The sequence below is a fragment of the Camelus ferus genome, chromosome 2, assembly GCF_009834535.1.
Source record: "Camelus ferus isolate YT-003-E chromosome 2, BCGSAC_Cfer_1.0, whole genome shotgun sequence".
Taxonomy (NCBI): Eukaryota; Metazoa; Chordata; class Mammalia; order Artiodactyla; family Camelidae; genus Camelus; species Camelus ferus.
In genome coordinates, this window is record NC_045697.1 from 116,760,328 (window position 1) to 116,788,217 (window position 27,890).

General features: G+C 40.7%; 1 long non-coding RNA gene and 1 other non-coding gene across 2 annotated transcripts; both read right to left on the bottom strand.

The window, feature by feature from the left end:
• Positions 1 to 375: 375 nt before the first annotated feature.
• LOC116659065 lies at positions 376 to 22,530 on the bottom strand. Its single transcript, XR_004314371.1, has 4 exons — positions 22,339 to 22,530; positions 18,074 to 18,085; positions 13,832 to 13,838; positions 376 to 387 (listed from the first exon to the last, which is right to left on the bottom strand). It is a non-coding gene; the product is annotated as an uncharacterized LOC116659065 (long non-coding RNA).
• A 604-nt stretch (positions 22,531 to 23,134) lies between these two features.
• On the bottom strand, positions 23,135 to 23,206 carry TRNAI-AAU. Its single transcript has one exon. It is a non-coding gene; the product is annotated as a tRNA-Ile (tRNA).
• Positions 23,207 to 27,890: the final 4,684 nt, after the last annotated feature.

Here is a 27,890-nt window from a genome sequence, read left to right on the forward strand (position 1 = left end):
AAGTACAATGGTGGTTCCTCTGAGACCTAGAAGATGAGTTCCCTCAAAAGCCTTCTGGGAAGAGTTGAAGACTCAAGGTATAACAAACACAAATCAAAACTACAATGAAGTATTACCTCACACTGGTCAACATGGCCATCATTAAAAAGTCCACAAGAGTGGGCGGGGAGAAAAGGGAACCCTCCTACACTGCTGGTGGGAATATAATTTGGTGTAACCACTATGGAGAACAGTATGGAGAGTCCTTAAAAAACTAAAAATAGACTTACCATATGATCTAGCAATCCCACTCCTGGGCACATATCTGGAGAAAACTCTGATTCAAAAAGATACATGCACCCGTGTTCATAGCAGCACTGTATACAATAACCAAGACATGGAAGCAACCTAAATGTCCTTCGACAGGTGAGTAAAGCCCCCTACTCTTCTTCTCTTTTTTTTCCTACCCTTAATAAATGACCTCAGCACAACTTCACGGAGAATACCGTCTTTCCTTTTGGAACGCCTTCAACTTATAAAACCATAATCACTGCATCCAAGCCCACTCTTCTTTTCCTCCCCCTCTTAGGGGAAGAGTCAGAAATCTGCTTGCTCAGCATGAAGTTCAGCCGGTGTCCTGCACTTGTGCCCTCCCACTGATTTTCACTTTTTCAGGTCTCTTTTTCTCTCCTGAACGTTCCTTTGATACTCTCTACTGAATCTTTTTGCTTCCGCATAAACATGCAGACTCAGTTCCATCCTTAAGCCCTCAAATGCTCTTTTTCTTGGCCATCTTCCATGCAGGTGTCCTTAGTCACTGTTCTAGTTCTGCATTTCCCAGCCCAGATTTAAAAAATAGACTTTATTTCTCAGAGCAGTTTTGGGTTCACAGCAACATTGAGTAGAAAGTATAGAGGTTTCCCATCAGCCCCCTGCCCCCACACATTATCACATCTCCACCAGATAATACATGTGTTACCATCAATGAACCTACATCGACACATCATTGTCACCCAGAGTCCATAGTCTGTAGCCCACAGACTACCGTCCATAGTCCGTTGGTGTTGTATGTTCTGTGGGTTTTGACAAGTGCATGATGGCATGTATCCACCACTATAGCATCATACAGAGTATTTTCACTGCCCTAAAATTCTTCTGTGATCCACCTGTGCATCTCTTTGTCCCTTCAAACCCTTGACAACTAATAATATTTTTACTGTCACCATAGTTTTGCCTTTTCCAGACTGTCACATAGCTGGAATCATACAGTAGATCACTTTTCAGATTGGCTTCTTTCGCCTAGTAATACACCAATAAGGTTCCTCCACGTCTTCTCATGGCTTGATAACTCATTTCTTTTTGAGTGCTGAATAGTGTTCCACTGTCTGGATGGACCACAGCTACAGTAGGGTTTACCTGCTGAAGGACATCTTGGTGGCTTCCAAGTTTTGGCAGTTATAATAAAGCTACTATAAACATCCATGGGCAAGTTATGTGGACATAAATTTTTAACTCTTTTGGGTGAATACCAAGGAGTATTGCTGCTGAATTGTATGATAAGAAAATGTTTAGTTTTATAAGAAAAACAAACTGCCCTCCAAAGGGGCTATTTTGCAACCCCAGCAGCCACGACCGAGAGTTCCTATTGCTCCACATCCTCACCAGCGTTTGGTGTTGTCAGCGTCCTAGATTTTGGCCAATGTAATAGGTGTGTAATGGTGTCTCATTGCTGTTTTAGTTTGTATTTCCCTGATGCTATAGAATGTGAAGCATTTTTTCATATGCTTGTTTGCCATCTGTATATCTTCTTTAGTGAAGTGTCTTAAGGCATTTGGCCCATTTTTAAATTGGATTGTTTTCCGATTCTGGAGTCTTCAGCCTTCTTTGTACATTTTGGATAACTGTCCTTTATCAGCTATGTCTGCCACACATATTTTCTTCCAGTCTGTGGCTTGTCTTTTCATTCTCTTGAAAGAGCCTTTTGCAGAGCAGAAAATTTAAATGTTAAGTCTCGTTTATCGACTCTCTTTCGTGGATCGTGCCTCTGGGGGTGAGCACCAGTCTGTCTCCTTAAAGGAGGGCTTCTGCCTCCAGGATGCTCGTCTTCATGGCTTCCTCAGATCTGTGGAAGGTGGGTCAGGCCTCCCACGCTACTGAAATTGCTCTGACAACTGACAGAGCTTAACAGTGATGCTTTCTCTCTGGTTGTCAAATCCAGTGGTCCTTTTCAATATCCTCTGACTCAGCGTTTCTGCTTCATTCCACCAGATGAGCTAATCCTTTGGGACTCTCTCCCCTGGTGGACACAACGACCCTTCGTGGCTGTTTCTCACTTTGGCGTCTCTCTCTCGGCATCCTTTGCAGCCTCCCTTTCCTCTCTCCACCCTTGATGTTGGCATCCTCCTCTCTTCTTGTTTCACTTTATATCCTCTCTTGATTTACTTCAATCCATCCCCACGGTTTTAGTTACCAAGAGTTTATCAAAGGCTCAATAATACGTGACCCCAGCCCAGGTACCTCCCCAGAGTTCTAGTTTGTTATACTAAATGCCTAGGGAATATTCTAGAAAGAACTTCGCCTCAAATTGGATGTGCACAGAGCAGAACTTAAGTCCTCTGCACACCGGTTCCTCCTGCTTTCTCCTCTGTCTTGATGGACCCGCCCCCTGATTATTCAAGCAACCGAGAGTCCCGGGAGGTGGCTTCAAATCCCTTCCTTCCTCCCTCACCTCACGTTCACTGCTGTGTTTTGTTTTCTCAGTATCTCTCTTTTTTTAAATAAATTGAAGTATAGTCAGTTACAATCGGTCAGTTACAATGCATCAATTTCTGGTGTGCAGCACAATGCTTCAGTCATACATATACATACACATATTCATTTTTGTATTCTTTTCCATTATAGGTTATATTTTCTTAGTATCTCTTGAATTAATCTTCTTTCCCCCTTCACAACCAATAACATCTCATGACTGTGCTAGTTTCTCTTCTGTCCTACCCAGAATTTTTATCTTTGAGTGACCCTTTAAAAAGAGAGCTGAAAACATTGATTCCTGCTTAAAATGCCTCAACGGCTCTCCATCCCTTTCAGGATAAACTGCAAACTTCTGAACAGGCATTCAAAGCTCTGATGACATGGCCCTTTCCTACCTCCCTATTCTGAGCTTCCTGTCTCCCCAACCTCGTCCAGTGTTTCAGTTTTAGTCTGCTGTCCTTGCAGCTCCTTGAATGTGTCCTGCACTCACTGTGCTGTTGCCTGCTGCCTGGGACATGGTAAGAGCACTGTAAATATTTGTTGATGAATCAATGTTGGTAATCCCTTATCAAAAAAAAAAAAATCCTTTACTCCTTCTCCAGCTGGCTAATTCCTACCACTGCCTTCAAGACTTGCTGTAAGGTTCATTTCTTTCACAAGCTTTTTTTCACTCTGTTTTGCTCCTTCTTCTGTACTGGTCTGGGGTTGTTAGAAAAATGTCCCCTTTCCTCCAAAAATATGTCCTCGTCCTTGTCCCTGGAACCTTCGAAGACGCTAGCCGGTGTGGTGAAAGGGGCTGCAGACGTGATGAAGGCTGGGCCCCCTGACATGGAGAGGCTATCCTAGGTCGTCACCTACTGAGAGACAAATCCATGAAACAGAGCGAGTGCTGGTGGTCTGGGAGCTGTCCAGCTGACCCCTGTTCTCTCAGGATAGAACTGCTGTGGGTCCGCTCTCCAAAAGCTCATCTTACTTGTTCACGAAGTGTATCAAATAGGTTAGAACCAAATGAGACTAAAGATGTTTTCAGAAAGCCAAAATGCTTAGAGCAGTGAAGACCCAGGAGCCAGGATGGTTCTAACCATCAGGAGCCCTTTGGTAAGTCAGTCTATCGTCTTCTATTTGTAGAAAAGGGATGTGTGTGTGTGTGTGTGTGTGTGTGTGTTGGAATGCTCATCCAGTACTGTTCAGTAGACATTTCTGTAATGATGGAAATTTACCATATGTGCACTGGCCAGTGCAGCAGTTACTGGCCGCATGTGGTCACTGAACACTTTAAATGTGCTTTGGGAATCAAGAGGTAAATTTTAAATTAAACTAAAGTTTTTCTAGCCACGTGTGGGAAGTGGGTACTGTAGTGGACACTGTAGCTTCCATCAGCTGGAGCTTGATTTCATCATCTTGGCATTTGACCTTCCCAATTGCTTCTACTTGAGAAACAGCCCTTTGGGCTTACTGCCACCAGAGATGTGCTTCAGATACAAATGCATCTGCACCTTGGCTGGGGAGGGCACATGCCTTGGGCAGAGCTATGCCTATCTTATTTATTGCCAATTGTCAAAAAAAAAAAAAAAAAAAAAAAAGGAATCACAATGGTGCCCCGCCAGCCACATGGTGGTTGGTAGGAGAAGGGTGACTCACAGCACTCTGGGATGTGCTAGTTCCTTTTTGGGGGGGTAACCAGTTGGTGATGGGATCAGACCCACCATGAACATCTCAGAGGTGAGGGGAAACTATGTGGAGGATGCAAGGACCCCAAAGAAAACTTCAGCTTGTTGAACCCAGAATTTCTCAAGCTTAACTGACTCTAGAATGCATTTCCACCTGTGCACGTGAGGTACCTTCCAGGAAGCACAGAGCTGGTGCCCCGGGAGCACACTCTGGGGAAGACCCCTCTCTAAAAGTGTTGGTCGCTGCTCCTACCATCAGTCGTATTTCTAGCCACTCCATTAATGGATCTTTCTGCTACTTTCTCCTTTGCCTTCTTCTGTCCGATACCTGGGACTGTCAAGAGCATCCTGGGGCCCTGGTGAGAAGCATTGTGCCTGAGGGATCAGAACCATTGCTCGTACTACTGACTTTTGCCTTTGGCACCTGTTTGAGGCCCATCTAATGTATGCCGTGTCTGCTTGGTCGTGGACGGCTACCGGGCACACCCCGTAGGATGGCTCAGTGAGTTACACGGCGCCCATGATGGGCATCTCATGTAACTCGATGTCTTGATAGAGGTTGGTTTTCAAAGTTCAAGGATTTCTGACTCTGGTTCATTTCACTTACAAACTGAACCGAAAAAGAGCAAGGGATTCTTTTTAAATATGCAACACTGAAGATGCCTGCAGAGTCGACTTCTCTAGTGTGTAAGCATTTTACTATTTCACAGCATAGTTAACTAAATGGAGCACAGTTTTTCACATCCAGCTTTTCTATTAATATCCAGCATATCATTAATCCATGTACTTAGTTTATCTTCAGACTTGCAGAGCAGTCTCTCTCACCCCTGCTCAGCCAAGCAAGATAAGGGGCTATAATTATAGGAAAATGTATCCTTTTTAGAGTCAAAATGTTCCCTGCATAATTTTTTTTTTTTTTTTTTTTGGAAAACAGACACAACTACAAAGTAAGCCAGATTGCCTTTTACCTTTGCCAAATTATTTATCAAAATTTCAAAGGCCATGCTGGGCTAAACAAATGCGAGAACGAATTTGATTTCATGTTAAAATATTATAGCTTACACTTAAAATAAGTATCTAAAATTTATTGAATTGGAGGAAACTTTAGTAAAAGTAAAGTATTTTTTTTTTGGTCTGGTTAAAGCTAAGATTATAACAGAATACTCGTATCTTTTTATATCTCATTATGCTTACTGCCAGGACTCCAGAAAAGAGTAAGCAAATCTTTTTCCTTATTTATTTTATTATTATTACTTACTGAGCACCAGTATGTCAAAGGGCTCCCTGGGCAAAGCCGGCGGGAAAGAATTCCACCTCTACCTATGTGCAGATTATCCAGATGTCTTTAATTTTTAAACTCATCAGTCATTCATTTTGGTTCTTACATGCTCTTAAGCTATTACTATAATAGATCAGAAGTCACACTTCCTTGTCATAAGACTCGTAAAATATTTTGGATGGCCTTATTACTAGAGAGCATACTTTTTATTTACCATAAATCTTGAACTTAGACAATTATGTGATTCAGACTTTTTCTGAAAAGTTAATCTAAACACACCGAGTCTCTTATTTTATGGGAATTTGAATCATGTAGATTGACAGCCAAGTAACATGAAATATTAATGAAGTCTGTCTTTATGAAAAATGTTACCTAACGTGTGCTCTGTGTGGTATATAAAAACAAAGAATAATTTCAAGGCTAGTCTGGCAAGTGACTTGCAAACTGTGTTTACACTGCTGCCACACGGTGGCGCCACTTCAGTCAATAAACAGAAACGTCCATCACTGGCTCAGCATCCTGGGAGCCCAGCTTTTGTTTATGGAATACAGTCTTCCTTGAGGGACGGGGGAGGCTGCTGTTATTTTACCATTCACTGTTATCATGATTTGAAGTATTTCTGGGTCCCACAAGGAGGCATCCAAATATTATCTAAGTGGTGGTATGTCTTTTAATGCTGAGAAACAAGTTTAAAATCAGTACCTTTGGAAAGGAAGTTAGATGCGGTGAAATGCTATGAAGAATTCCTCATAACTGTCCTTGTATATGATGCATATTTTGGAGAGCTCTACAAAATATCAGAGGCCATATTGCAAAGATTAAAATGAGACATTAAAGCAAAAAAAGTACTTTTTTTTTGGTAAATTATTCATCTTAGGTAGATATTCATCTCCGCCATAGCCTCAATTTGGGAAAACCAGGCTTGAATCAAAGTTTTATCAAAGCTTTGATGTATTCGTGGGAGAGGGTGAGCTACGTGTCCTTCTGCTCCGCCATCTTGGCCAGACTTCACCACAGTTTTGAAACGTGCTAAGTTTTCAGAAACTTGTCACTTGTGTGAAATGCTACTTTCCCAAACCGGAAGATTTCCAAGTTTTTATTTAAAAATTAGGAAGTTGCTTTAAAGGTAGAAATTTGGAGATAGGAAAGAGGAAAGGATGGTGTTGGTTTGAGCAAGCCAGTGTTTGATACCCTTCTGCCTTCACAACGGTCCTGTTTATTTTTCCATTTCTAATATCTGCTCTGATGCAGAAGATTGACTCAGAGAATAAGTCAGTTGACAAGAAGAAGAGAGAGGATGTAAAGACAGGAAATAAGGAAACTACTAACCCAGAGAGCTTCTGCACCAGAGAGGTAGACATAGAATCTTAAAGAAACGAATAATACAGATCTCCCTACACTCACTTTCATGTTCTTAACTTCCCCACGCCAAGCCCTAGTTATCCCACTTGCATAGCTCTTCACCAGCGACGTCCCCATGTAGGAAGATTTTAAATGTCAAGGCGGCTCAATATGCTATTGTTGACATGTTTCTTCATGGACATTTTAGCTATTAAAGGTGGTCAGTGTTTTCTCCCCTCAGTGTATGCTAGGGGCTGACACTGAGATGCTGTCTGACTACTCTAACACTTGCAAAATATATGCCTGGGGGCTATGAGTAAGTGTCTAGAGGTGTGTAATAAACATGACCATCTTACTTCCTGAATTAACAACATGCCCTATGAATGATAGAGAGGTGATGAAATAAGTTATGGTTTACATGTTGAGTACCCTTGGAAAGCTGATTTAATCTAATTCTGTGGAGCAGTGGGGTTTCCTGGAGACATTTTCTGGACTTATCTCTCATTTTTATTTAGTACATTGCTTAGTTTGGATTCCTCCAACAGATGAACCTTTGGGGGAACCCAAACTAACAAAGTGGGAAAGAGAGAGAAAAAAGAACAGCCAACAAAGTACATGTTAATGAGCTAATGAGCCTATTGTGAGCAATTGGGGTTCAGCCTTGTGGGGACCACTTTGAACAACTCTACGGAACACCCCTGGGCCTGTCCCTCTGGGGGACGGGAAGGTTGCGGCATTTATCCCCCAACTCTCATTCTTTATTTTTTGAAGATGGTCTTACCTCTTCAGCCCTCTAGTACTTCCTGGTCCCGTGGGGTCGAAAACAACCTCAAGCATAGAAGAGAGACAGACCCTCGAGGTGAGGTAGGTGGGAGGTTAGTGTCCCAGGTCCTGTGGACCTCAGCCTCCGGTGCACTCCGGTGGGCTGAGGGAGGGTTCCAAGTGCGGCACTGACCTCACATGCGATGTGCACAGTGCCAGTATTGGATCAACAAAAATCTTAAACCCTTAATGATTCACACACACATTATTTACTAAGAATAATCTCATCATTTCTTTACATATATTTCCTTTTATGTAACTTAATTTTTTAATTTGGAACTCAATTTAACATTTTGTTATTTTTTAATTGATATATAATCAGTTTGATTTCTACTATATAGCACAGAGAACTATATTCAATATCTTGTAGTAACCTGTAACCAAAAGGAACATATGTATGTACATGTAGGACTGAACTATTACGCCGTGTACCAGAAATTGGCACAGCATTAGATTTCCTTTTAGATTGATTGCTCTCCCAGCCAGCTTGGCCCCAAAGCATTATATTGGTTTCCCCAGGCATTTCTCAGTATTTCCTAAGTGTTTTGGTCTTAGAATTCCTCTTCAAAAGAAGAGTTCCCAAAATGTATGCAACATCAGGTCCTAAACCTGTAATATAGCAAGAGTTTTTCCTACAATGACAATAGAGGGAATTTGTAAAGGGTCTTTAAAAGAAAAGACACGTTTGACACATCCAGTTTTATGAAGCCAACAACTCCTTTAGACATGTGTGCAACATATAGAAGGAAATCCTTCAGAATGTTTATTTTTAATATCTGGATTACTAAAGATTCACTTAATCTTTATTTTATGTGTTACGTGCTAATTTAATGAATCAAAATGTGCATTATTAAGGAGAAGCAGACTATGGCGGTGAGTGGGAAGCGGGTATCTTTCCTGCCTTAACTCAGTACCATCTTTAACAGCAAAGGCTCTTCTCGAGTCTGATTGGTTTAATGGAAAAATAACGTTTGTGAAATCTCTTGGCTACTAAATATTTGGACTTCTTTAGTATGGATAATAAAGGAAATTTACCCTTTAGATTTCATTCTGCTTTTATGGGCTTCTCCATTGCAATGAGAAAAAAAAGTCCATTCTTACGTATGCCCTGTGGTATAAGGACCAATCAGCGGAGGGAGACAGCAGAAACGCTCCCTCTCACGTTTATTCCGTCTCCATAGCAGGGGCTGAAACAGCTTGTAATGCACCAGGCCCGGACCGCTCTCCCCACTGTTCTTCTCCGTTACTACTTATGTACATAATTAATTTATTATCTTTTCATACTGTTGTTGGATTAAATTTCTTACTCATTTTTTTAAGTCATATTCTAATCAAATTTAAGAAGATGAACACTACATCAAACCCAACATGATCTGAATGATTTTACCTTGCTTCCCACCCTGAAGATGTTCTCTAGGAGATCCCGGCCCTTCTCTCTTCAGACTTTTCACATTACAGGCTTATGCCTTCCTCCCTTGGCCTACTGCCATCCTGCTTTAAAATCTAAAATCTCTGAAGCTTCAGCCCAAGTTCTGCATTTTCACTGACAGCTTCTATTTTAAAATTAAAAAAAAATTTTTTTTATTTTTATTTATTTATTTTCTACTTGTAGGAGGAAGGTAATTAAGTTTTTAAATAATTTATTGTTTATTTATACAGAGGCACTGGGGATTGAACCCAGGATCTTGTGCATGCTAAGCACGCGCTCTACCACTGAGCTCTACCCCCCACCCCCTCCACAACTTCTTCTGATAGAAGCCCACACAGATTCCTCCCTCTCTAACTCCCTTCTTATCTTTTTTTTGTATATATATATATATATATATTTTTTTTTATTGTCATATAGTCAGTTTACAGTGTTGTGTCAATTTCTGGTGTACAGCACTATACTTCAGTCATACATGTACATACATATATTCGTTTTCATATTCTTTGTCACCATAAGTTTTAACTCCCTTCTGGTTGATCTCTGTACTATGTAGACTCTTGTGCTTTTCTACTGTCTAACGGTTTAAGTGAGAAACTTCAGAACAGTGATCCTCTAGTCTTAATGTGCATGACACTTACTTGGGAAGCTTGTTGAAAATGCAAATTCTGTTGTCCCCTCAGATACTTCTGTTGAAGGCACTTGTGGACTATACCCTGAGAAATACTGTTTTGGTTTTTTTTTTTTTTCTTTAACATATCAAGCTATAATGTACTCATTCTTTTTATGATAAATAAAATAATAACATTATCCTCCCTGAGTTGGTTGATGAGTTGATAAAAGACCAATCTTGACCCCTGCTGGCGAGTAACTAAGCCTTGACCCTGAGATGGTTTTGGAATCTCAGAGAGCAGATCTGGGGTGGAAACTACTGGTTGCCAGATAGATGTCTCTTTGGATTATAGAGAATCATGTCAGTTTAGAGTCAACATTATCCACTGACAGATACCTTTCAACAGATTTATTGGAAAGTTTCCTCTTTCTCTCCTGTAATATGTTGTCATCATCTCCAGATAACAAGTGTTCCAGTCCTGGATGGGAGTAAATTCTTCTGACCCAAGATGGAGCTCATCTTGTTGGTCTGAGACTCCATTTCATAAAAACAGCAATTCAGTAAGATAGCTAAACCTAGGTGAAGGAAAATGATGAAATTCAGGGGCAAAATCTTTAAAATCCAAAGAACAGGAAGACAGAGTAAAACTATAAAATTAGGCTGATTTTCCACTCAACAGGCTCAAAGCAAACCTTCAATATGTGCTTGGCAGCTTCTTGTCTGTTTATTTTTGCTTTCTATCACGAAAACGTGATTAAAATATGGTACAGCACCTTTCTTTAAAGCAACTACTTCGGATGATCTGTTCTTCCAGTCTATCTGTACACCTCAACTCTTACTTCAGTTATTCCTTTCAGCAAGTCACAAGGGGCATACAACTGCCCCACAGTCTTTTTTCTCCCCTTTTGATTCTTAATTCAGAATTCATGGCTTAAGGTTTTTATAGTAAATTAAAAAATGTTTTGACATAAAAATTTCCAACTTTCTCTGTTCTCTGCTAGCAAAAAGTAGTACCATCGCTTCATGACTTAAGTTTTATTTTTTTCCATGTCTCTTATTATATGGTACTATAGATTATATTGTTATCCCTAAGTAAGGCATTTAAAAGTTAACCTTTAAAGATGTACTATATCATTTCTATTCAGATAAGAGAAAGGACTCAGTGACCCATTTCAGGATGAAATTTACTTAAGGAAAGAAAAACATGATGTTCTGAGTCAGTTAAAATATGTACAAATCTGCTCCATGTATCATTTTGGAGTGAAAGAGAGAAGGAAGCAGTGGTCTATAATGTTTGTCCCAGGTACTGAATGCTAAGTGCAGCATGGGAGAAGTCATTTCAGATCTATGCTTCATGATTATTGGGGTGTGCTGAGCGGGATAGTCAGGGGACAGTTACTGAGTCATTAATTTGTAAAGTAGGAACGGTGTGGGGACAGAGGACAAGGCATTGGTGAGAATGTGGCTATTGGCTGTCAGAACAAACAGAAGGAGAATTAACAGTACAGCTTATATCAAGGAGGGCTGACTCTGCACCCGCCCCTCCAGGGCAAGAGAAGTTAAGATGGGAAATGGAACATGATCAGAAGGGAATTGAAAACATAAACCTACTTAGCAACTATGCCGAAGATCAAGAGATACTGATTTGGGAATTTATCCAGACTGTCTAAGCAGATGTCTGATCAGCACGAGGTGGTATAAAATTCTAAATGGCATTCTTGTGAACGTGTATGAATAATCAGAATGATTTTTGCAGGGCTGTTGTACATTGTACACTTTTACTAAAAGTTCAAGATTGGGCTTGATTCCTCTCATTTAGGCTTTTATCGGTTCAATTCAACAAAAGACCACAGAAATACTATTGGATTCCAGGCACTGCCCTGGCATTAAGAACACAAATCATTGCTGATGAAAATTAAGGCAGACCTGAAAAGATGGAGAGATTTACCATGTTCATGGTTCAGAGACTCAGTATTGTTAAGATGTCATTTTCCCCCACGTCCCAAATAATCTGTAGATTCGAGGCAATTTCAATTAAAACCCCAGGAGATTTTTTTTTTGTAGAAATTGACAAGCTGATTCTAAAATTCATATTGAAACACAAAAGGACTAGGGTGAGTCAAACCATGTTGGAAAGGATAATTGGAAGACATGCGCTACCTGACTAAAGAACTGTTGTAAATCTACGGTAGTTAAGACCCTGTAGCAACGGTGGCCAAATCGACCCATCAGTGGGCCATAATAAAGGGCTCAGAAATAGACTCACATATGTATACGGTTATTTGAGTGTTGACAAAGGTGTCAAGGCAGTTTCAATGGAGGGAAAAACAGTCTTGTCAACAAACGGTGTTGGAACAATTAGATATCCACGTGCCAATCAATGAACTTGGCACAATATAACAAAACGCATACGGCAAATTCATACCTGACGCAAAACACAAATACTAACTCAAGCTGGATTATAGACCTAAACAGAAAAACTACACCTATGGAATTCTAGGAAGAGATCTTGTGATCTTGGGTATTTTAGACATGACACCAAAGATGGTGACCAAAGATTTCTCAGATACAATACCAAAAGCAACATCCGCAAAAGAACAGATTGATTAATTGGATTTAGTCAAAGGTAAGGACTGCTCTCCCAAAGGCACTGTTAACAGAGCAAACCAGTGAGCCAAGAACTGGGAAAAATATGTGCGCTACATGTATCTAATGAAGTGTGTCTACCCAGAATACGTAGAAAGTATTCAATACTTCATAATAAGAAAGTAGTCAACAGATTTAATAGATACTTCATCAAAGATTTATGAGTGGCAAGTAAGTATATGAAAAGATGCTTATCATCTTGTAAATTAAATCCACATTAGGATACTAATTAAGATCCACTATCATTGAAAAGGCTACCTGTGTCATGAATCGGCAAGGGTGTGGAAAAACTGGGACTCTCATAAACTCCTGGTGGGCGTGAACAGCAGTACACCCATGTAGGAGAGCAGTTTGGCGACAGTTAAACATTCACCTACCATATAATCCAGCCATTCTAACCTAGGACAAGAGTCACGAAAGCATGTGTTCATACAAATATTTCAAGACAAACCTTCATAGCAGCTTGGTTTGTAATAACCAAAGACTAGGAACAGCATGAATGTTTAATAGGTGAATGACTAAACAAACTGTGGCCTAGCCATGCAATAGAACAATACTCAGCATGGGTGAAACTCGAGATCATTATCCTGTGTGAAAGAATCCAAACAAAAAAGATTATGTAGCATATGATTCTGTTTACGTAAATTTCTAGGAAGTGACTGAGGACAGAGGAAAGGCCATTGCAGGGGAACAGGAGGGTGGGTTTGTCAGTGAGGCACCAGGATCCTTTTGGGAGTGATGGATGTGTCCTTTACAGTCCATTGTGATGACGGTTTCTCAGAAGCATAAATATGTGAAAACATATAAACTGTGCACTTTAAATATCTTACTAAAGCTGATTTAAGACAAGGAAAGAATATTAGAATTGTTTTTGATATAAATAAACATTGTTTCTTGGTTTATAAATGATTAAATTATAGTCATACATTTAATATAATTAAAAAACCTATTAAAGGAGACATTCCAATTTTGTGTCAATTTGATTTCTAATTAAGAAAATATCAAGCTCTAGTTTTAAAAGCTTTTCCCTTTGCATTTTGGAAAGTAAGTGATTTCAGAAGGGGCAAAAGAGCCTGGGTGGTGTTTTACAAAACTAGACAAATCTGGCAGAAAAAAAAAATGCAAAGATGTTTTCTATTATGACAGCCAGCGTCCAGTGAACATGTAGCTGTGACTCTGAGTCCCTGAGAAATTTAAAGAAATATACAGACTGTTCAGTGGGAAGACTGAAAGATTTTATTTGTCCCCAGAAAGCCCCATGTCATGGGAGTTGGGCCAAGTCCTAGTTTAATTCTGACTCAGACAGAGGGGCTTTCTCAAAGATTTTATGAGATAAAAATTTTAAAAAGTCCTTTCCCATGACACACCCGAACACGAACACCTAGAGTAGGAGGTGGGTGTGGAGGGGTACTTCTTAGAAGAGAACAGCCAAGCTAAGTCACAGCGTCACAGGCAGTTTGCTGTGCATCCCAATATGCAGACTCCATATTATCCAGTTTTAACATAAAGAAGCAGAAGGATTTTACAGATGAAAGACACGGGATGTCAGCAAGGATGCTCTAAAATAAATAGCTTGGAAAGCTGAAGAGACTAAAGAAATCTCATGCAAAGATGCTTGGCGTTCCAGTGCAGGGCAGGAGGAGCCAAGCTGTTCCCCACCATGGACAGGTGATCCGCATCCCCAGGTAGCAGCAGGACCCCGGAAGTGGTGCAAACACAGCATCACTCAATAGCTGAGCTGATTTTCTGTGGGGTAAGCCAGCTTGTCTGTTACATATAGTACACTCATGGCGAAATACTTTCCTCCCTTTAAAATGCCCTGTACCACACGTTTTGATGGGCAGATTGCTGCTGTCAGAGGGTAATACGCACTGTCCCTCAGCCTTCTCACAAATTATGGTCTAGGGTTGGGTGCACGAGTGTACATACAGAATCCTACAGAAGAAGCAAAGGGAAAAGATGCAGAAAAGAGAGGAATATTAATAACACACAGGTAACGACTCTGTCCTGTAACAGAATCACACTGGTCTGTATAATGAGGTGACTAAGTAGGTGCTTAAAGCATTTTGCAGAGATCCCCTAAAGGAATCATCTGGAGATGTAGAAAGAAGCCCACATAATTTTCACCTTACATGCATGTTTTGTTTTATTTTAAGATTGCAGTTGACCCTGGAACAAGGTGGGGGCTATGGGGGCGCCGACCCAACACGCATTATAACATAGGGTCGTCCTCCGTATACCCGGGTTCTCACACCAGTGGATTCAGCCCATAGTGGGCCAGTGTCATATTTACCATTGAAAAATATCCGCAGATAAGTGGACGCAAGCAAGTCAAAACCGTGTTGTTCAGCAGTCAACCCTAATCCTTTTTTTAATTTGTTTTTTTGCTTAGTGTCATTTTTATTTTGAACTACATGTGGTAAGAAATCATAATCTTCAGATAGAAAGGGGGAAAAGAAAACGTTTATAGGTTGATAAAACCTAAACCAAAAAAGTTAATGGTGATGGAAGGTTTTACTCCATCGTAGCTGGTGACCTCAGTGTTTCCAGCCCCCATTAAAATCTTGTGCTTGATTTTGATTTAATTAATTGAACTTGATTTATGTTTTATCAAACAGTGTGTTTCCTTAAAAATGGAATCTACACACAAAGAGCACAAGAGGGTTACAATGAAAAGCAAGAGTCCGCTCTTCCTAGACCCTCAGTTCCCCGCCTGGAAGCTCGCTCTTCATGTAGCGTGGCAACTTTTACCTTTTCCTGCTTGAATCTAAATATCGTGGCTCTAGGCAGATTTTGCTCTGATTGCTTTCAGAGAGAATGTAAGTCAAGTCACTGGTCATGGTGACCCTGAACATGTGACATTTATGCACATTTTGTTTTCTCTTTCATAACAACAGGTGTTGGAGACAATAAAAATTAAGTTGACTAGAATGTTTCATATTGAATAACAGTCCACTTTTATGAGAACTGTATCCCGCCATGAATGTAAGCATTCTTAGAATGAAGGCTGGATTTTTTTTTTTTCTTTGAAGCAAACTGAGAAAAAAAGTATTTCCCAAGATCTTTGTCCCAATTGAAGGTTGGAGCACTGCATTTTTGGAGTTGTCTGTTAGCAGTACATGTGTAAAGCAAAGACTCTGTGCTCCACACGTATTTTTGGAGTCCTTTGTTCCCATATTGATTTACTAAAAAAAAAAATATATATATATATATATGATTCTCAAGCTGAATTAAAACTTGAGAAATTTGTAAATCCACTGAAATTTTTAATGCTTGATTAAAATAACAACTAGTAAGTATCTGGGCCCAGTCCTTGGACTTTTTTTGGCTTCATATCCTGAAGACTCTAAAAAGTATGCCTCTGTTCTCAGACTTTCCGAATCTCTTACATCTGACCATCTACACAGCATCTCTAGTTAGATGTCTAACGGGCATATTAAGATGTCCAACGGGCATATTAAGATGTCCAAAAGGGACTCTTAATTTTCCTTCCAAAATTCCTCTTCCAATTTTCTCCATTTTAATTTGTGGCAACACATCTCTCTGGATGCTGAAATCACAAGACTTCCTATCAACCTTGACTTACTTATCTTTTTCCTCATAAGGAAAAGTTGATCAAGAAACAACACTTAGCCTTCAAAACACATCTTGTAGTGCAGGGTTTCACCTCTCATGGTGCAGTGTTTCACCAGTACGATCCAACAAGCTCACTCCTAGGTATTTACGTAAGTGATATGAAGATATCTGTCCACGCTAACACTTATATGCAAATAATCCAAATTTCATAGAAGCTTTATTCATAATATTCATAATAGTTCCAAACTGGATGTTACCCAAATGTTTATCCACTGGGGAATGGTTAAACAAATGCAATAAATCCATATAATGGAATATTACTCAGCAATAAAAAGGAACAAACTATTGATACATTTAGCAACATATATGAATCTCAAAAATATTATAATCAGCAAAAAAAAAAAAAGCTAGAGACGGAAGACTATGACTCTGTGGTTTCAAGTACATGACATTTTGGAAGAGGCATTACCGTGGTGATGGGAAGCAGATCAGTAGATGGTTACCAGGGTTTGGGGAGGAGGGAGGGGATTAACTGTCAAGTGGCTCAAGGGAACTCCTTTGTGGTGATGGAAATTTATTTTATGTACATTTGGTCAAAAGATAGCCTCCTTAGTTCAAAGAGGAAACACTTATTTTTAATGTATTATGAACTGAGGAATGTGCTCTCACATATTCCCTTTACTTTAAAAATATTTCTCAGTGAAGTTTATATCCCTTGTGGTCCTTAAAGTATGTAAGTAATTTTCATGTAATGATCGATACTTTAGAAAGAGAGGCATTCAAGGATGTAGACAATAATCACAGTGGAACTAAGATTCTCCCCATCCATAACTATAATTTTAATTTTGCTTAATTTATTCTGCCTGAAATCTGGTTTCTCAGAAAAGGGAAGCTATCAAAAGTTTTATTCTTTCCATCTTGAACTTACAGTTTTCTCATTTAAAGTCAAATATTTACTGTATAATAATATAGAAAAAAGGAAATGAGAGATGGGGGAGGCTTTGTCAGGCATTAGCATTTGCATCAACAACTACTCTGTACCATAATAAATGTTAGCGTGCCTCAGAAAAAGTAAAGTACAATCAGATGTCAAGTAAAAATGCACTTCAACATTCCCATCCAAATAATCATATTATTCCTTAATTACTAACTTTGGAAGAGTACTCAATTAAATTAAATCTCCATAAAGTTAAAAACAATTTTTATTGAAGGATACCATAATAGAGAAAAGTGCACTGATCCTAAGTGTATACAGATGGATGAGTTTTCAGAAAATAACCAAACTTGTAAACCACACTAGGATCAGGAAACATACGTATTTTTTGATCATTTTATTTTGGGGTTTCTTGTCCTCTTTTTCTAAATGATTTTAGGAGTTCTGAATATGAGACCCTTGTTGTAATAGGTACTGCAGATATCTTATCCTACTTTCCATAAGACTCTGTGTTTGAAAGAATTTTCAGAAAAACTTGATTTCTCATGTGTTGGAATGCAGCTCATTACTTAACAGCTATTAGATCATCTCTGATATTTCAGTGTGAAAGCAGCCATAAACAGTATATAAACAAGTGGATGTGACCAGACTTAGCCAGCAGACCAAAGCAAGACAGGGGAAAAACAAGAGTAATTTGTAGATACAATCTCGAATATTTGAGTGTTACATTAACTATAAATGGACCAAATACTTCAATTAAAACTATTTCCAATTTCTCTAGTCTAGGGAAAACACACTAGAACTAAGATGGTCAGACTGTATTAAAAAGAAGCTAACAAGTAATTCACCTTAAATACAAGGCTCAGAAATGTTGAAAACAAAAGGATAGAAAATCACTCCATGCAAACACCAACAAAAAAGAATGCTTTCAGAATAATGACAAACACGGTAGACATTAAGGCAAAAATTATTACTAAAAATAAAGAGGGGTATTTTAAACAATGAAAGACACCAACCACCAGAGGCTGCTGGCCACCCTGTGGACGGGCTGTCTCTGGGTCAGAGGTCTACCCTGCTCCAGGCAGCTGTGATCCAGGTACGTGTCCTGAGCTGGAGAGGCCTGTCAGTGGAGCAGGCATGCTGTGGCTTCTCTAGACAGGTGAGTGCCATCTGCCAGCAGCTTGTTTTGTCTGTGCAGCGCAGTCAATGAGCTCACCTAGCGAATGTTAAGGGACAAAGCTCTAAACAGACCAGAGGGCAAAGTGAATCTCAATACAGTATTTCTTGCATTTTAGAGTTCCTATACACTTTCAAAACATGTCTTGTAAATATAAAATTTTTATAGTATATGAAAGCTGGGACTCACCGATGTCACATTTGTCTTCCCTGCAGACCATTCTGTATTGACTAATCCACAGCTGCAACTGGTACCTGGCCTTAGTCAAAATTCTAAAACTTTAGGATAAAATGGCTCACATGTGACTAAATAAGCTTGAGTCCAAACACTCATTTATTTAAAGTTTAATAGTTAGAATTAACTTTTTGTAGAAAAAGCAATTCAGGAGGATCACCTGACATTGCTTTTGCTTAGCAAATTATCTACTGCATTACTGATTTTGCACTGGCTGGAGAAAACACCTTCAAAACAAAGGGAAGAAAATAATTCATTTTTCTTATACTTTATTTCAATTTTCTTCTTTATTGTATATACTGAATATTCTAGGGTGCAGCTAGAATAAAAACATCACAGCTATTCAAGGAAAAAGTAGGTGATGCAAATAAATACAGTTTGTTTCTGAAAGTCTATACATCCCAACTGTTGTAATTAAGAATAAAGGAAACGTCACATCGGTATTAGAAAATGTCCTGGATAGAATTAAAATTGGGGGATTTTAAAATCTCAACCTTCTCATTAACTGATGATTAGAATAAGATACACTTGTCATTTGGCAAACTATTCGAACCTCAACTGACTTTACTCAATAATAAACATTTCATGGTATTGCAGGTGACAAAGCCTGCAGTGTGGATCATCGCTAAAAGAGGTAGTCACTTTAAAACTTTATTGAAGATGGACTTTCAGCTTTGATCTATAAGAGGGTTATAGTCTACCTTAAGAAGAAATACACCATATACAAATTTGGTGCTAAGCTGTGGCCAGCTCTGCAAAACAGTTCATCATTCCAGCTCAACTATACAGTGTAGCCCCAGCTTGGAGTTCTGCCACCAATAAAGCAAATTATCCGCTATGCAATCCAAACTCTGAAGTGTGCTACCTGACTCTTGAGGGAGTGATAGAGATGCTGTGGCTCTTCACAAGGGCCTCCTCAAGGATGCCGTAGGCTGTCCTGATGCACTTGTTTGCCGGATGAGGAAGCTGACTTCCATCATGAAAGAGTACTGGGTGTAGGACCGAGGCAGGTTGCAGCCTGAAGACACACTGAGGCGGAACAATAACAAAAACTGACAGCAGAGCTTCATCTATGACGCACTGATTCCGCAGTGCTTTGGTGTGTAAGTTTAAGTCTTCTGCATTCATTTTTTTATTGTACCAAGTTTTGTGATTTTGTGAAATTAGCCAAGACATAAAGACCCTTTACTTGTAGACTAGAACAGCATTGACAAACATACCTGCATCATCAAAGCTGATGTATATTTAGGGGGAAAGTTTGGTTTGACCGCTGAGGTAAACCATTCTAGGCTGGAATCTGTTAGTGACACTGTGACCAGTCCAGTCACATTCACCTATGTTGTCCTTTATGACACCAGACAGAAGCGGGGTCAGCTCCAGGGATTCCCCTGTATCTTCCAGCAACAAAGCCTGGAGATGAGCCTGGGGCATTGCTCCGTTTTGTGCAATCTAAACACACGTATATGTTATGGCTCACACTTGTTAGCACCAGACTGAGGCAATTCACCAGGAATTGCTTACCAGTGTTCAAAAGTCCCAATAAACCAAACTAAATAAGAGATTAAGGGCATTCCAAAGTCTGGTGACTTGATAAAATGGACCAAGTTGCTCAAGGACTTTTAACTACAATGTTTATGTATTGTAAAAAGGGTTATTTAGTGATGACATAATCAAGGAAGGGGGAAAGCTACAGAAAGTTAATACAGTCACCTTGAGTGACATCTCTGGCAGGGCAAACCCAGAGCCCTCTAATGAGCTATGATGAAATAGCAGATGCACCATTTGCGGGCATTCTGAGGCATATTTAACCGTAAGGAAAAGGCAACAAGAATTGTCTTGCTTCAGCTTACATTTAAAGAGTAATGAAAGACGCAGTGATGAAGTAATACTTGCTCCTTCTTTCTGGTACTTATCAGATAACACCATGGCAGACCCTCTTCCTGTTTGGAGGATGGTGCTGTTTGGTAAGTACTGAAAAGGAGGGAGCAGGCATGACTTTGCCCTGTTCATTCAACTCCAGGTGACTGTGCAGGAAAGAAAGTTGGTGTAGTTTTGTTAGAGCAGGCGGATAGCTAGATACAAGCAGAGAAAGGGGGCATGGGCCAAATGGCAGGAAACCACACATCTTATGAACAACGGGCATCCTTGGGCAGACAGAGGAAAGCAGGAACTACCAGACTGATAAGATACCACACATTTTGGGGAGACAAATGTCCTGAAAACCGACAAAGAAAAGTGGGAAAAGGCAGGAATCTCCAGTGTCTGAATGTAAATTCTTGCTCATTATGCCCTCATTTCAATAAAATTAGCCTTTCAGATTAGAAGTACCCCTCATGCACCAATGCCATGACACTTCTGATCCAGACTAAATAAGGACAAAAATCCTTTCTCCTCACAGAAATGTGGAGCTGGGATGAAAATCAGGAAATATGACCCCAAACCCATCCCTCTCCAGTGAATATTCTGCTGACTCATTTTTACACCCTATGTAACCAGCTTGTCAAGGAAACCCAGGGCAGCTGCTCACCTGAGTCTCCCTTGAGAGCATCCTATCACCTAATAATAAATTCTCATCTCTGAATTCTTTCTGCAACAAGACAAGAACCTACTCTCTGGTAGCAGTTTGAGATTAGGGAATAAAACAAAAGCAAATTGACTCATGTGGGATTGAATCCATGATTTAGACTCAGAACAGTGCACCCCAAATTAGTGACTGCAGCCTTGGTAAAGCACGACTGAATTTCTATTGAATCCCACAGTCAGTTAGGGTTCAGTGGAGATGGAGCAAAAGTGTATGGACACTGCCACCTCCAGCACCACATTCTAGTGATTATTTAGTAATTTTAACGAGTGAAAGAGGACAATCTAACATTTGCAGAAAAGCAGGCACCAGATATATTTTCCCTCCATTCTGTGGTGTAGCCAATAATGCCCCCATTTTTGTTAATGAGGAGACTGAGATATAGAGAGCTAAAGCAATTTGCCAAAGGTTATGCTTCAGGTCAGTGACAAAGCTGGGATTTAAACTTGGGTCTGTCTCCAAATATTTACATGTTATTCTAGACTAAGAGCGGCCACCAGGATCACCTTTGGAAATTTAAGAAATACACATGCCTCATAAGTTCCTTTATGGATTTGAGAGGAAAGGAAGGGAACAATTGATAAAACTTAAATATGGACTAAGGATTGGAAAACAGCAATGTATCAATATTAAATTTCCTAATTTTGGTAACCGTACTGTGATTCCAAAAGATAATGCCTTTGTTTTTAGAAAATAAACACAAGTTTATATATCTTCGTATGTGCATAGATATTCTATATCTTTGTAGAGATAAATACATAGATAGGAAGAATGATAAAATAAATGGGGCAAAATGTAAATAATTGGTGACTCTGGGTACAGAACTGCATTTTGCAAAAATGCTGACAATACTACCTCTCATTCCCTAGTTCTTTCACCGGTACAAGTGCTTTATTTTCCCCCTCTGAGTTTGGGGTGGGGCATGTCTGAGGCGGAAGTGATGCTACAGGACTTTCCAGGCTGGATAATAAAGGCGGTACAGCTGCTGTGCAGCTCACTCCTGGAGCCCACCACGCTCAGAGGGGGCTCACGCAGGTCTCAGCCCAGCTGGGCACTGAGCTCAGAGGGGCACTAACCTGCCAGCCCAGGGAGGCCCCATCCTGGAGTCAGGGCCAGTGGGGTCAGGGCCGTTGCTGCTGCTGCTGCCTGGAGCAAAGCCACACCTTCTCTCTGAGCCGCGCCCAAAATACAGATCCTGAGCTAACAGAACAGATACTCAGAACTCTGGGCAAAGAATGGGGGGGGGGGGCAGTTGCTCTTTCTTACAGGTTTCAAACGACATGGAAATGGAAAATTCAAGGACACACACTGTCAACCGAGGGGGGCTGACGTGGGATTCTAGAAGGTGAGCGGCCCAAATGAAAAAATGCGCGAGGAGTTGCCATACCGCCGGACAGACTTCAGCAGGAGACACCACGGGGTTAACAATGCTTTATTCTATTGCCACAGGGAGGTGCGTGCACCTACGATGCACCTGTCCTGCTTTTTATCTGTTCTCTGCCAGCACATGTACAATGTGAATTTCTTTGTTCTTGAGGCTTACAGAATATCTCTAGTGCATGCGTACTTCTGTTTTCTTTGTTCTAAATCTTATATAATTCATGCATACGTACAGTCATTATTTACTGCATACTGCAAACATGCTCTCATCATGGCCTTTGGTCCCACGGCCTTAACTCATCTCAAGGCCAGCTCACACACGCCCAGACCCTACTGTCAGAGCCTGATTTAGTACAGGTGGGCATGTGGACCCTGAAACAACAAGAGAAATCAGAAACAAAACAAAAAGACTTCTTGGGAGATTCTGATATATCTCTTTGTTTATAAATCCCCTGTTCAGTCAAAAAGAAATGAATTGATGATTACTATAAACAATTATGTTTCAATATTATGTCAAATGAAGTTATGCTGGATTACTTAAGATATTCAATAAATTAATAACATATATAGATGAGTGAATTTTTAAGTTATCATCTGAAGTCTTTTTTAAAAACATGATATTTCTTTCATTATTTGAGGTTTAAAGCCATTTTTTTTTGGTAGGGGAAGATAATCAGGTTTTTATGTTGTTGTTTTGTTTTTGTTTTTGTTGTTGTTTCTTTAAATGGAGGTACTGGGGGTCGAACCCCGGACCTCATGCATATTAGGCATGCACTCTGCCACTGAGCTGTACCCTCCCCCTAAAGACATTCTAATGTGACTTTTTAGGTTCTTTCCAGTCTGTGTTTTCTCTTGTATGGATACTGGACTGTGGATTTTTTTTCCTATTCTACATGTGAAACTGGCATACTGAACACCTTTGTGGTGAAAATTTGGAGCACATGGGTCATGTTCTTGCTGTAGACCCGGCCTCTAAGAAAGGTGACTAGCCATCCAAACAGCGTGTCCAATTTTGGGATGTCTATGGATCAAGGCCAGCATCCAAGTGGTTGGGCTTCTCAACTGTACCTCGATTATCCTCCTGAGAAAGGGGTAAGGGTTGTGCCATGTTGCACTGACCAGGGACCCCCACCAGTGGATGAGGTAGATATTTGAGGCCCTTGACTGAAGAAACATGTCAGGAGCCCAGACAAAGCCAAATGAAGCAGGCATCCCGCCTGGTCTAGATGCGAGCAGATCCTGGAAGCAGGTGCAGGAGCCCCTTTACATTGGCCAAGGGAGCCGTTCACATCAAGCTCCAGGCTGTCCAACTCCACCCGTTAGTAGGGGCTGGGATCCCACATCCTGTCCGAGGGATTCATCTCCACTGTAGGGTCTGTAGTGTCTCCTCTTTGGTAATGATACCACCGCCTGCCCTGTAGTTCAAGCCAATATCTGAAGGGAAAACCCAGATTTCTCTTCTGTTCTTCACTTCCAGAGCAAAATTCCAAGTCCTTTGGTCTTCCCGGAGAACACTGGGTTCACCAGATGAATCAGAGTGTGAAGAATGTGTGAGAATTTAGGGAACACTGTGTGCTGATGTGTGTTTTCGCAGTGGGCATTCCAGGGTTGTGAGGCATTTGAGGTGAAGATACTCCGTGCTCATGTGGGTCAGAGCTGCCTTAATGAGAACACTTGTGCATTCTCACAACTGTGAAGTTTCCTTCCCCTTCATTTCGGTGCCCAATAATACTCCTGTACATGTATTCAGTTTTTTGATGTTCACAGGGTATTAATATGTTGGATCACTATGTACATTTAAGGTCATAAACAGCATTTATTACCTTGGTTTAAAAAAAGTTTCACCTTCATTCCCACTCTCAGTGCCCTGGGTGAGGCCTTTGTGGTCTGATTACACGTGCTGCACCGTTACAGTGGCTTCTAACTGGTGTCTTGGCCTCAAGCTGCGGGCTCATTCTGATTCACCCATCCTTCTTCCCTGACTGCAATGTTTAATGCAGTTAAACTTTTGTATTCTGCTCTTGATCAAAGTTTTCCAGTGTTTTCCCCATGCAGGTTGAATTTCACGTCTTTAGGACTCAGGTGGCCCTTCCCAGTATGACTCTTGCCAGTCCTGCTTTCGAATGTAATGTTTCATCTCCAGTCTTCCTGAATTCACCACGCTCTCTCACTCTGCTGTACCTCTGGACAGGCTCTTCTCGGTCAAGATGCCCTCTCTCTATTTGCATCCTGCCTGCCCAGCAATCTCCTGTCAGTGCTTCAAGACTCAACCCAAATACCGTCTTCCATGTGCAGCTGTCAGCGAACTTCTGCAGAACTTTGATCTCATCTCCCTTCCAGCTTTTATCATATTCATCCGACAGTCCGTATAGTTTATATATAAACGTATTGAGCATTTATATATATATAGTATATATAGTTTACATATAAAGTATATTGAACATTTACTGTATGCCTGGCAGTATTTCAGACACCAGGGAGAAAGAATGAAATAAAACATATCAATTGATAAGTTCCTGGCCTTGAGTTGCTGAATGACACTTGCAGTTGTTAATTTGCTCTCTATCTCCTCTCTGGTCAGTATACACACCTGAGACCTTGTCTGAATTATCTTTGTATCCTGTCCATCAAGCACCGTGTCTGGCCCATAGCAGGAACTGGACAACAATTTACAAGTGACTACTGAATGAATAACCTGGTGCTAGTTTCCAAAGGAGAAGCTGAATCAAGGAGAAATGTAATAGGTGTCAAAGGGCGGATTCTTTTCCGAAATCCTTATTTCGAAGATTTCCTTTTAACACAAAGGGAATGAAATATTCCAATGATCCTGTACCCTAAGCCAACCTCTACATGATGGTTTTCTTTCTTTCTTTGTATTTGTATTATTTTATGTCCTCTCCTGAGTAATTCATACATCGTGCTGCCGTTTCTAGGAAGATATATAACTTCTAAGCATTGACGGTCCCAGGACAATAACGAAGGAACAAATTCCATCGTGCTTGCCTTCAAACCCTCCTTTATCCCAGGGAAGTGCTCCTTCCTCCATAGTTAAACTCCCTTTCAGGGAAGGCTCTGATGTCATGGTATCAGGGGATTATTTACACCCCAGAATATGTGAATATGAATCTACTGGATTTGTCTTGATGCTAGTGGATGAATGGTAAGCTCTGATGCTGAGATAATTTCAACTAGTGGAATGTATATTTTTGATTCTAAGAACTCCCCCCACCTCCCTGAAATCACGAAAGAGAAATGCTTACATGTGTATTCTTAGGACCTGTCTGCTATTTGTTTTTAGTGGTCCCCTTGGCAATTTTGAATATGAGTTGGTGGCTGGCAGTACTTAAAAAGTAAAGAACTGAAAAAGTGTGTTTTATCCCAATGCTAAAACACACGGACATACAGACGCGGAGACTGGAGGTTTGAGTGGAATCAGCACGTAGCCGCTCGAGGAGAAAAGCTGGCAGTGGTCACGGAAATAGTTACTATAATGGCCTCTTTCTAGGAAGATGCCCTCAGGTTTGATTTGCTGAAATGATTCTAAGTATCTTTGGAGCAGAGAGAGTCCGTCTCTCCTTGAGCAAAATTACTGTGGGTTTATTGTTTCAAAGTTTTCAGCTATAATGGTTCTATCCAGGACAGAACTGCTTGAAAGGAACAGCCATAAAACCCCTCCAGTGCTTTTACTTTGTAATGCAGTTTTGTCCCGTTCAATCCACTGAACTGTGGCCGATGACAGACACCATTACAGAGTTTCTGCCCTATGAAACAAGAGACATTAAAATTCTGTCTCTTGCGTTCCCGTTTTCTTATGTTTCCATGTTAGGAATATTTTTTCTTCTTTGAGTCCTCTATGTTTTATCAGAAACAAGGACGCTGATTTCAAATGCTGAAAAGGACAGAAAGGATGTCTCTTCTGGGCTCAGTGGATGCAGTCCTGCTGGGAACATTGGGATGGTGCCTGGAATCAATTCATCGATGCAGCCAGCTTGCAGTTATTATGTGAGAGGCAAGTTCAATGTCCTGCTGTTGCCGGTAGATGTAGCCGGTGTCCAGGGTTTTGTCCCGTCTCAGAAAGAATTCAAAGACGAGACACAGAGGGTAAGAAGGTAAATTGGGGATTTTAAGGGATGGATAGGACCCTCTCAAGGGGAGAGACCTTAGGTGAGCAGTGGCCCTGAGTTTCTTTACAAGTTGGTTACATAGGATGTAAAAGTGAATGGTGGAATAGTAACTGGGGAGGGAAAGATCTGGGGTCATATTCCCTGATGTCCATCCCAGCTCCACCTTCCCGAGGGGAGTAGGGACTTTGTCCTTATTTAGTCTGGACTGGAAGTCTCATGGTATCAGTGCATGATGGGGACTTTTTATCTGCAAGGCTAATTTTATTGAAATGAGGGCATAATGAGATAAAGGTTACATTCAGACACTGGAGATTCTTGACTTTTCTCACCTTTCTTCGTCAGCCTCCAAGGCCCTTGCCTCCCCAAAATGTGTGATTTCTTATCAGCCCAGAGGTTCCTGCTTTTCTTTCTCTGTCCAGAGACCCCTGGTGCTTACATGATGTAGGGTTTCCTGCATTTGGCCTGTGCCCCTCCTTTCTGCCCAATTCCTGCCATTTGGGCTGCATCTCCTATTCTCTGCTCACATCTAGCTGTCTGCCTGCTCTGACACTATGACCTTAAGAGGAAGTGGGAACTGATGTCACACATTCAGTCATTCATTCCACCAGCGTGTGTGGAGTGAACACCAGTGATGTATGTGTAGGCTCTCCATTAGCTTCTAGACATTCAATGGGAGACAAAATAGTCTAATTCCTAGCTTCTTGGGGCTTCCAGGGAGAAGGCAGATATTAAAAAAAAAAAAAAAGAACCTCACCAACAGGTAAAAAACCTATGTTCTAATAAATGCTGTGAAGAAGCTACAAGTGTAAAAACATTAGAAGTGATTCTCATTTATATCAGGATCACATAAATATGATCATGGAAATGTCTTCTTTAAAACCCCCAGGTGACTCGCTGCCACACTTAAAATCAAGTCCAAGATGCTGATGGATGCATGCAAGGCCCCCTGGCTCTGCGGCAGCTCACCTGCCCAGCCTCCCCCCTTGCTCACGCTCTCGACGCGCCTGGGTCCTCTGTCTGCCCTCAACTTTCCAGGCTGGTTCCTGCTCAGGGCCTCTGCTCCTGTGGTCCTCTCTGCCAGGATGCTCTTCCGTGGATTTTTCATGGCTGGCCTCTTCTTGACAAGCAGGTCTCAGCACAGTAGCTCCTCTGTGGAAAGTTCTTCCCTGATTACTTGGTTTGAATGGCCCCTTATCCACCTATCTTTTCACCATCAAATTTCCTGTTTGATTTTCGGACTATTGGACATTCTTGTTTGTGTGTGTGTGTGTGTGTGCGCGCACGCTCCTTTGTTGTTTATTTTCTGTCCCTTCTGCTGGAAGGTATCCTCCAGAAGACTAAGTATGAGACCACAACA